Consider the following 11829-nt stretch of genomic DNA (forward strand, 5'->3'; position numbering starts at 1 on the left):
TTCAGTGTAAGATTTACACCTTAGATATAGAAAAATGCTAGAAACTAGGACTGATTTATTTTGTTGTTAGTTGCATAGACTTAAGAAAGTGATGGGGAAAATGTTAATTATAGAGATTAAACTTTAAAGTACGTATGTTCTACATGGGGCGGGGGGAGATAGTTGTTAAACATTTATGAATATACCCCTGACTTGGTGCAACATAAACAGAAGCTATGTTTGTTCAGTGGTAGTGTGTTACAGTGGAAAGAACACTCATGAGCTTAGTAGAAATGGGCTTAACTCCTTGCTGCCCCATTTTCCAGTGGCATGATGCTAGCCGAGTTACCTTCTAGGTTCACAGATCTAGCACTAGAAGAGATCTTCGAGTCCTCCTTGTCCAACCCCTTCAGTTTTTACAGAAGGGGAAAATGAGGTCCAAGGAGATTAAATGATTTGTATGAGGTCACACAGGGAGAGATCTTCAAGGGTAGAATTTGAAGCTGGTTTCTTTGCATCTCAAGTCAATATCTTTTCCATTGTACCATGCTCCCTCCTTCTTCTGGGCCTCAATTTTTCCATCTGTAAATTGAGAGAGATACAAATTATCTCTAAGCTTCCTTCCAACTCTAAAATCCCATTTTTTATGTCCAAATCCTGGGAATTATGCCCACACTGAAACAAGGAACGGTGCCTATTGTCCAGAGTGGAGCCAAATGCCATGTCCCATCTTCCACTTACCAAACTGTGTAACCTTGGGCAAAGTGTCTGAGTCAAGTCTCTTAGCCCCATTCTATGCACCTAGAAGATACAGATAATGCTTGAACTACCCAGAGTATTGTGAGAAGAAATAGACACCATACTCTGAGGACAAAACTGCTAGGCATGGGTAGATGTTTCAGAGAAACAGATTTTAGCACAGTCTGAGGAAAAACAAATAGAGCCATTCCGAAGTAGAGTTGATGGAGATTTTCACCTTAATGAAGGTCCTTGACCATTTCTCAGAGATATTGTCAAAAGGATTCCTGGAGACACTTAGCACAAAACTAGCTATATGAACTTGGGCAAGTCACTTAACCCCAATTGCCTTCCAAAAAGAAAAAAAAAAGATTCCTGGTTAGGTCTTTGTTGGACTAAATGGTTTCTGAAGTCACTAATGGCACTGCCATTCTGCTAGTCTCTGACGAGGTGATTTTATCCCAGTTTCAGAGATGTTTTCAACATCGATGAAGCGCCTTGAAATAGGGAAGTACAGTACAAATGTCTATTATTGTTGTTTCTTTATGCTTATTCACCTTGCTCTCGTCACTTTTATTTTTGCTTTAAATTTCCTTTTATTTAATCCAATTTAGTACACAATTAATGTTTTCCACCAACTCGGGGTGCAGAAACTTTCACAAGCTTCACAATTTTTTGTTTAGGTGCTGCCTTTGTCGGAGCCTTAGCAGCAGATGCAGCTGTCTTCTTACCGTGTTTCCCTGATAATAAGACACTGTCTTATTATTTTTTTGGACAGAAAAACACCAGAGGGCTTATTTTCAGGGGAGGGCTTATTTTAATGAACATTGACAGCAATTTTAATAAACAGGTAAATGTGAACAAAAATATGTACCTTTATTCAATAAGCAAATCACTGGGGAAGAACAGGATGACACGCTCACTGCTGCAGCTCTGATTGGATGCAGCTCGGAGAACAGCATGCGTTTCGGGGGAGGGGGGAACGGTGCATACAGAGGGTACCATAATGTAGCGTGTAGCGCAGGGGATCACCTTCACTATAGTAGCAATCTCAATAGGGCTTATTTTCGGGGGAGGGCTTATTTTAGAGGAATCTTACACAGTAAGGGGAAGGCTTATTTTCAGGATAGGTCTTATTATCAGGGAAACACGGTAGTTGTTTGCTTAGCCTTTTTTGCTTCCTTGGCAGCCCTGATGGCTTGTTCTCGTTGGGCCTTTCAAACTTCAGGTTTCTGCTTCCTCTTGGCCATTATATCAGCAAGAGAAGCCCCAGTTATGGCCCTTTGGAATTTAACAGCCCAGCGAGTTCTTTTTTGAATCTCTTCAAACTGGCCCTTCTTGTGCTTTCTTCTATACAGGACAGTCCAATTGATCTACCGGGGGTTCTTCTTTGAAAGGAATGCAGATTCACATTTTGCATTCAAAAATTGGAAAACCTTCCTGTCCATGCGGGTGTAGCACCTCCCTTGACCCGGGTAGATCTTTTGTACCTGCTGAAGCTACACAGATCGACCTTCATGGCTGCAAGCGTGAGGAAGATGGCAAAGAGAAAAACGTTCTCATCACTTTCAATTGGGTTTAGATAGGACACCATCCTGAAACAAGTCACTATCCTGTTATTATTCTTAAATGGTGGATTTCTGCAAACTGTTACATGGATAAAATGGCAATTTCTCTTTTGTAATTGAATAAAAACATTAGGTTGTAAGTTCATCTTCTGAAGGCTCATGAAAAACATCTTTGGGATGATTCAGTAGCAGACAAAACAATGAGAATTATGTGGACCTTGTCAGGTTCTCACATGATTTGGATTTCTTCTGCAAGGTCTCTGTGTTTTGAAAGCATTTCATTCCACATGGGGAACAAGATTATTGGGGTGGCAAAATCTATTGGAAATGGTGTTCTTGGGTTTTTGGAGAGACAAGATGGTGTAGTGGCTAGAGGACAAGACTTGAGCTCAACACCAATCAATCTCCCAATATGCTCTGAGTGGGTGGTTGGGTGCAACTCATGTAAGCTCTCACCCTCTAGGCAACTCTTTAAGACTATAAGTTAGAAAATGGTTGCATATATACAATAGGAGAGAGAGTTCTCTCACCCTAGAGTTCCCTATACAGGGGAAATCACAGGCCCAATCCCTATTATAAGTTCAGGTATTGTTGTTGGGTCGCGTCTAACTCTCCTTGACCCCATTTGGGGTTCTCTAGCAAAGATATTGGAGTGGTTTGCCATTTCCTTCTCCATATCATTTTACAGATAAGGAAACCAAGGCAAACAGAGTGAAGTAACTTGCCCAGGGTCACACAACTAAATAGTGCCTAAGGTCACATTTGTACTCAGGAAAGTGAGTCTTCCTGACTCCAGGTCCTGTACCTCCCAGCCACTGGATACCCTATTCTTAAGTTTTTAAAGATTCGTGTTGTAACTAAGCCAATATGAGTGCCAATTCTTTCTGTGGTGACGATCCAACTGTTGAATTCTTTCATATATATTTATATACATATGAGATATACACATATTTCATATATGCACATTATTTATTTATTTGTTTTCCATTTTCAACATTCATTTCCATAAGATTTTGAGTTTTAAATTTTCTCCCCCTCCCTCTCCTCTCTCCTCCCCAAGATGGAATGCAATCTGATATAGGCTCTACCTATACATTTATATTAAACATATTTTCACATTAGTCATGATGTAAAGAAGAATTAGTACTCATGGGAGAAACCACAAGAAAGTAGAAACAAAAGAAAAGGGGAGCAAATAGTCTGCTTCCATCTGCATTCAGACTCCAAAGTTCTTTCTCTGGATGTGGATAGCATTTTCTATTATGAGTCTTTTGAAGTTGTCTTACAACCTTGCATTGCTGAGAAGAGCTAAGTTTGTCAAAGTTGGTCATCACACAATGTAGCTGTTAGTTTTTACAGTGTTGTCCTGTTTCTGTTCATTTCACTCAGCATCAGTTCATGTAAGTCTTTCCAGGTTTTTCTTAAATCCACCTGCTCCTCATTTCTTATAGAACAATAGCATTCCATTACATTCATATACCACAACTTGTTCAGCCATTCCCCAATTGATGGACATTCTCTCTGCCACCACAAAAAGAGCTGCTATAAATATTTTTATACATGTTGGTCCTTTTACCATTTTTTATGATCTCTTTAGGATATAGACCTAGAAATGGTATTGCTAGGTCAAAGTGTATGCACAGTTTTATAGCCTTTTGGGCATAGTTCCAGAATGGTTGGATAAGTTCACAATTCCACCAACAATGCATCAGTATTCCAATTTCCCCCCATCTTCTCCAACATTTATCATTTTCCTGTTTTGTCATGTTAGCCAATCTGATAAGTGTGATGTGACACCTCAGCAACTGGTGAATTCTTGGAGTTTGTCTTCATAGCATGGAGATTTGTCACCTACTAGTTTATGAAAGTCGAATAATTCTGACCACCAAATCTTGCCTTGTTTCAATAGGAGGTAGGTGCTAGTTCTGCAGCTTATGGTGATGTGATGTACAATTTCTACCATTTCCTTACTTAAATTCTATTTTCTGGGCTTCTTATGGTAACTCTTCTTGAATTTCTGGCAGCAATGATGTGGCCCTAAATTGCTGTTCAAAATTCCTTCATTTCTGTAAACAAATCCACATTACAGCCCTTTGCTCAAAGCTTTGTTGTCAACTTATTGATAGTTAAGGCTGTGTGGCTGGCTATCACCCATAATGGAAAGACCTTTGGATTCCCTCTGGAATCTCAGCTATTTCATAGGCTCTATTGAGAAGTAAGCTTCTGGGTGGCTAGGTGGTGCAGTGAATAGAGCACTGGCCCTGAAGTCAGGAGGACCTGAGTTCAAATCTGGCCTCAGACACTTAACACACACTCACAAAAAAAAAAAAAACTAGCCATGTGACCTTGGGCTAGTCACTTAACCCCAATTACCCTGCCTTCCCCCCTCCAAAAAAAAAAGTGGTCATGGCTTCAGTCCATTCCCTGAACAGTTTTGGTTAGACAGCCAGGTAGAGCAATTGTAAAATCAAGCACGAGCAGCTCTCCAGAGGACTGCTGCTGTGAATAGCTTTAAGGTTCTGATCACATAGTATAATGAACTCTCTATTTATTCAGCAGTAAACTAAAGCAAAACATTCACAGAAACCAAAGTGCATTGCACCAAAGAAAGCAAAGCATTCACAATGATATAACTTAACAACTTTACCACTAAAGTGGCCACATAATTTTAAACAAAAGATATCATTCAGTAAGTTTTTAACTCAATCATCCTTAAGAAGCAATCCTCCTTAAGGGACACGAAGTACAAAGGTCAAAGTTTTCCCACCCCTGGTTCACATTGTTTTAATCTCTCAGTCAAAAAGTCTTTCTTCTTGATTGGAGATTAGTTTCCAATCATTCTTAACTATATCAACTCTTAAGGGGTACCATGTACAAAGTATAAAGTTCTCCCACCCCTAGGCCACAGTAAATCATGATCTTCTCAGTCACCACTAAGTACTCAAGGAGATGTCTTTTGATCTTGGCTCGAGACTGGCTCCCAAATTCCATGGTTCCTCTTCCATGGGTCTAGCTTTTGCCTGAATCTACCCAACTGTTACCTGGATTCACAGGCAGGAAGCTCTCGACTCCTTGTCCAGTTCCTCATCCCTCTCCCATTCTATATTGAAGCTTACAGTGTCCAGTCCACCTCAATTCCTTCGTAGTTTCTGTTTCTGGGAAGACAAAGCTTAACAGAGCCAAAACAACATTCATGCACATTGCCAGCACCATCATCAATTCACTATCTGCCCGTGAAATCAACACAGACACACAAACAAAGTCCAAGAGGTCAACATGAATCATCAGTGTAGTCCCAGGACCTCTGAAACCCTCCTCCAGGACTACTGTAAACAGACAACAAGAACATCCTCTTTCAGGGCTTCCAGTGATGTCCCAAGGCTTCTGTACAGAGTATCACAAGCACAAATCAACACAGACAGAACAGACAGAGTGCCAGACACCATAAGTCTTCCCCTTCTCAACTCTGCTCCATCCTTGCTGTGCTCAAGCTTTTTATCTGTCATCCTCTCTTCCCTGTTCTGCCCACCTCTTATGTCCTTCCCATTCCTGTCCTTAGCAAGCCCCTCCCACTATGGGATCCACAGCTTCTAATTCTTAACAAAGACTTGATATAATCAGGGCAAGGCTGAAGACACTTGAACTGAAACAAGGTGCCAAATAAATAACTCAAGCAAGGTGCTAAGTACTTCTTTGCTTGCCATTACAGCAATGGATATCATACTGGGCTTACCATCAAGAAGACAGGGTTCAAATCTTACTGCAGGTACTTATTAGCTATGTAACCCTGGGAAAATCACTTAAAATACCCTGAAGGACCATTGCAGTGCCCAAAAGGCAAAGGAGATAGAGAAAGTAAAATGAAGAATTTATTTTAACATCAAATTATGATATTCACTTGTAATTATTTCTATTTAAAGTACATTTGCGGGATGGCCAGGTAGCACAGCGAGTAAGAGCACCGGCTCCAGTGTTGGGATGACCTGGGAATCGAATTCGGGCTCAGACACTTAGCATCCACCCAAAAACACCTGGCCGTGTAACCTTGAGCAAGTTACTTAACCCCGATTGCTTAAAAAAATAAAATAAAATAAAGTACATTTGCACAGATAGGAGAAATTGTAATAAGTTGTTTTAAAATGCTTCATTCCTCTAGTGTTAACATCTCCTAGCCTCAGTTTCCTCATCAGTAAAATGGAGATAATAATAGCACCTAGCTCCCAGAGTGGTTGGGAGGGTCCAATGAGATATCTATCTGCAAAGTGCTTTGCTAACTTTAAAACGCTATATAAACACAAGCCATTATTATTATTGTTTGTCTGCTTTAGACATTAGCACTAACTGCATTACATTTCTAGCAGGTGAAGTATTTCCAATTTGTTCCCATGTATCTCTTGTTCTTGTGGTACTGAACACAAAGAAACATCATCAAGTCCCCTTTCCCGCATCAAGCTGATCAATGTCAGTTTTGAGGATGGCCATCCTAGGCTGCCCTGTCTAGTTCTTTGACTCTTAGGAATGCCTACCCAACCAATGATATCACCAGAGCCCAATTCACCAGTTATTAGGGTCCCTGCTAGGCTTAAACAGTTACTGTGTCAATCTCAGGGCACAAGAGATCTCCCTCTGTGCATTGCTGTGGCTGGTATCCCTTCAGTGTGCCTGTCCCCTTCCTTACTACATGGAGGATATGTTCAGTTTTAAGGAAATGATTATGGTTGTTGTTTGGTTGGTGTTTGTACTATTGTTGTTATTGGATGGGCCCACGAATCCCTGATGGAGCTGAAGACTGGGTTAGCCCTGTGCCTCCTGGATGTGAACTGGGAGAGGCAGATGGCCGCATATAAATGTGATAGTGTCCTGGGCCACCCCTGACCCAGGTCCCCCGCCCCCCACCCCCATCCTCATGGCCCCCAGCTGGCTTGGAGCACACACATTTAGGTGTCAGCTGCCTGGGAGGGGAGAGGGGAGGGGGGAGAGTGGAAGAAGCAGTAACTGGCATCTCATTTTTAAAGAGAAATCGGCTCCTTATGAATTCTCTTTCTTCTCGTCCCACTTTTCTTTTTTCCCCCTTTTTGTAAAGCCCTTTCTCACTTAGAAATGCAGCAGAGTCTAGAGCAAGATCAGGGAAGGCCAGAGACACCTCCTCCCTCTGTGAGCTCCCCCAGCTCACATCCAATGCCAGGTGCCCCTGGGCCCAAAGCCAGGATGAATTGATGAGGTACAGAGACTGGACACCTAGGTCGGAGTGGAAGGGTGGGGGCTCAGGGCTGACAGAGCCCAGAGCAGGAAATGGGCAGAGGCTCACTGATCCCATCAACAGATGACTCAGGCCCCTGACTCAGCCCCTGAGACAGACAGTGCCTTAGTCAGGGCAGCTTGGGCCCTGCAATCCCTCTCCAAATCCTTCTAGCCCTAGAGCAGTGTATGACAGACCTCAGAGGCCATCGATCCCAAAGCCCCAACTGCCACAGATTAGCTATAGGTCTTGAGCAAGCCCCTTCCTTTTCTGGGATTCAGTTTTCTTATCTTCAAAATGAAAGTGTTGAACCATGACCTCTGAGGTCCCTCCTATCTCTGACATTCTAGGCTGTAAATTACATTCCCATTCGCTCCTGACCCACCAGTCCAGTTCCCATAGCCCCGTCTCTTCTCCCAACATCCTTAAGGCCACCAAAGCGTCAATAAACTAAGAAGGGACACATGAGAGTTAGCTGTGGTGACATGATGAGATATACTTGGAGTTAGAGAATCACGGTGAATCCATCTCTGCCCCTTAAAACATAGGCAAGTCAGTCTTGAGGCTTTGGTTCCTCATCTGTAATCAAGCAACAAGCATTTATTAGGCACCTACTATGTGCTGAGCACTGGGAATACAAATTCAGTGAATGAAACCATCCCAGCTCTCAAAAGTTTACTTCCTACAGTAAAATGAAGGGATTGGGGGCAGGGATGGCAATACCACCAGCACACAGCTGGAGTCCCTACTTCCCTACTGCTGGGGGCGTGAGGCTGGCAGATCTCTTAAGTTTGGGGGTTCCGAGGCACAGCAGGGCTAGCATCCAAGCCAGGCGCCAGTGTGGTGAACCCCTAGAACTGAAGGCTTACCAGGCTAGAAAGAAGGAGCAGTAAAGTAAAGCTTCCATGCTCAGCAGTGTTGGGATCAGGCCCCATGAGGGACAACTAGATGTCCAGCCTGGGTGAGACAGGGAAACCCAGTCCCAAAGAGGAAAAAAAAAGGACCTGGAGACGTCTTAGTCCTGTCCCGCTCTAAATCACCGACTCTCTTCCCTTTGGAGAAGCATCATCGAGTATAGGAGAGAAAGAAGGCTGGATCTGAAGTCTCAGTTCTACGACTTACACCTGCTGCAAGAGGTCTTCCCCAGGCTCTCCGTGGCTAGATTGCCTTGGAGTATGTGTATACAGTGTATGCTGTGGAGAGGGAGTGTGTTATATGTGTGGTGTTTTACATTGTATACATCACATATGCAGTATTTTAGATTGTATGGACTATGGAATATAGTATCTAATATTGTGTATATATGTGTATATATATACACATACATGCAGTGTTTTACATTGTACATATATATATTATTTTACAATGTATATAATATAGACATATAGTATCTTACATCATATACACAGTTTTACATTGTATATATTATAAAATATAGTATCGTATCATATCATATACATACATTTTTTATTTGTATACATAATATGTGGTATTTTATATTGTATATATCACATATACAGTATTTTAGATTCTATATATTGTGGAATATCGTGTCTTATATTGTGTATATATATATACAGTGTTTCACGTTGTATACATTATATATTATTTTACATTGTATATGTTATAGACATACAGCATCTAACGTCGTATATACACAGTGTTTTACATTGTATACATTATAGAATATAGTATTATATCATATAAATACAATTTTTATTTGTATACAAAATATATGGTATTTTTACATTGTATAGATTATAGACATATAGTATCATATCATATACACACACAGTGTTTTACATTGTATATATTATAGAATACAATATCTTATATACATACACAGTTTTTTATGTTGTATATATAATATATGGTATTTTACATTGTATATAGACATATAGTATCTTACATCATATACACAGTGTTTTACATTGTATATATTATAGAATATAGTAGCTTATATCATATACACAGTTTTATGTTATATATATATAATATGGTATTTTACATTGTATAGATTATAGACATATAGTATCTTACGTCATATACACAGTGTTTTACATTGCATATATCATATTCACAGTATCTTTTATTCCATGTATTGTATACACGTAGTATCTTACATCATTTGTTCACTGTTCAGTCATTTGCAATAATGTTCAATTTCTTGACACCATTTGGAATTTTCTTGTTAAAGATACTGGAGTGGTTTGCCATTTACTTCTCCAGCTCATTTTACAGATGAGGAAACTGAGGCAAACAGGAGGTACTGACTTGCCCAGGGCCGCACAGCTAGGAGTGTCTGAGGCTGAATTTGAACTCAGGTCTGCCCAGCCCTCCATCCACTGAACCACCTAGCTGCCCTTACTAGACATAGATATATCTACGCACACATACATACAACATTTCATATTGCATTTCTATGTGCAGTATTTTTCATTGCATGTGTTGCACACACAGGGTATCTTACACCATACATAGCATTTTACGTTGTATATCTTTTTTTATTGTGTATTTCACTGTATAGGTTCCCTGTGTACATCATGGGTACACAGTGTCGATGAGCTCCTCGAGGACAGGGACAGTGGGTTTGCTTTTCTATGTTTCTCCTGTGATTGGCATGGTGCCTGGTATGCAGTAGGTGCTTGATAAATGCTTGACTGCCTGCCATTATCCTTATAACCTTGTTCAAGTCACTCTCTCCAGGACCTGCACTTTTCTTTTTTTATGTAAAATATTTCCATATTAGTCATTTTGTGACTAAACCACAATATATAGAATCTAAACTAAAGAAGACTCAAAAGAAAAAAATGAAAGAAAGTGAAAAACAGCACGCTTCAGTCTGTATTCAATCAACATCAGTTCTTTCTCTGAAGGCAGATGGCATTCTCCATCTTTAGTCCTTTGGGGTTGGCTTGGATCGTTCTTTGCTGAGAAGAGCCAAGTCTACCATATCTGATCATTGGACAATGTTGCTGTTACTACATACATTGATCTCCTGGTTCTGTTCACTTCACTTTGCATCAGTTAATGTAACTGGGTTTTTCTGAAATCATCCTGCTTGTCATTTCATATAGCACAATAATATTCCATTACAATCATATACCACAGCTTGTTTAGCCATTCCCTAATTGATAGGCATCCCTTTGATTTCCAGTTCTTAGCCACCACAAAAAAGAGCTATTATGGATCTTTTTGTGGTGACAAAGAATTGGAAATTAAGGGGATACCTATCAATTGGGGAATGGTTGAACAAGTTGTGGTATATGAATGTAATGGAATACTATTGTGCCATAAGAAACAAGGAGCAGATGGACTTCATATTTACCTGGAGAGGCTTACACAAACTGGTGCTGAGCGAGAAGAGTAGAACCAGGAGAAATCTGTACACAATTACAGACACAATGTATGTGTGATGACCAACTTTGATAGATTGGACTTTTCTCAGCAATGCAGGGTTATAAGTCAACCCCAAAAGATTCATGATGGAGAGAGATGTCTATATCCAGAGAAAGAACTAGAAAGAATAGAGTTTGAATCCAGACTGAAGCAAGCTACCTGATCTTTTTCTTTTTCTTGTTTGGTTTTGTTTCCTCTTTCCCATTGTTCATTCCATCTGATACAATTCTTCTTCATAACCTGACTAATGTCTAATGTGAAAGTATTTGCAGATCCTATATGTATACCGCCATGGGGGAGGGGGGGAGGGGAGGGAGGGAGAGAAAATTTGAAACTCAAAGAATTGTGGGACTGAATCTTATAAACTGAAAGTAAACAAACAAATTAATAAAGACCAAAAAAAATTTTAAAGAGCTACTATCAATATTTTTGTACAAATAAGAGGACCCACACTTTCTCTGTGTGTAAAATGAGGGTTTGGAGTTTGATCTTCAGTTACACCTATAAGGCTAATTAAGCCCTCTCCTCTCACACCCTCTCTCTCCTTCCCATCCGCCATCTTTCTTCTCTCCACCCACTCCCACAGATCAATTATCAAAGGACAACAAATCTAGAAATGGAAGGGAGCTCAGAGACTCTAATCCAACCCATCTCATTTGACAGATAAAGAAACTGACCATCTTAGAGATTAAATGACTTGTCCAAGGTGATACAGAGGGTTGAGTGGCAAAACCAGTGAGTTCCCCCTCCACTAAAACACTAAACTTCCTTTTACTCAGGTCTCCTTCACTGCCATCTCCCACTCTTCTCCCCTCCCCATCTTGCCCTTTCCTACCCAGGATCTGAGAAGAAGCTGATTGATGGGGGAAGGGGGAAGGAACAAGAAGATTCTCTTTAGAAACATCT

General features: G+C 40.6%; 1 pseudogene; it reads right to left on the bottom strand.

Annotated features, from left to right (window-relative positions):
* Nucleotides 1-1313: 1313 nt before the first annotated feature.
* Nucleotides 1314-2236, bottom strand: LOC138163864 (large ribosomal subunit protein eL24-like; annotated as a pseudogene).
* Nucleotides 2237-11829: the final 9593 nt, after the last annotated feature.

The sequence above is a fragment of the Petaurus breviceps genome, unplaced genomic scaffold (assembly GCF_028583685.1).
Source record: "Petaurus breviceps papuanus isolate PSGF00001 unplaced genomic scaffold, PetGlider_PUasm1.0 188, whole genome shotgun sequence".
Classification (NCBI taxonomy): Eukaryota; Metazoa; Chordata; class Mammalia; order Diprotodontia; family Petauridae; genus Petaurus; species Petaurus breviceps.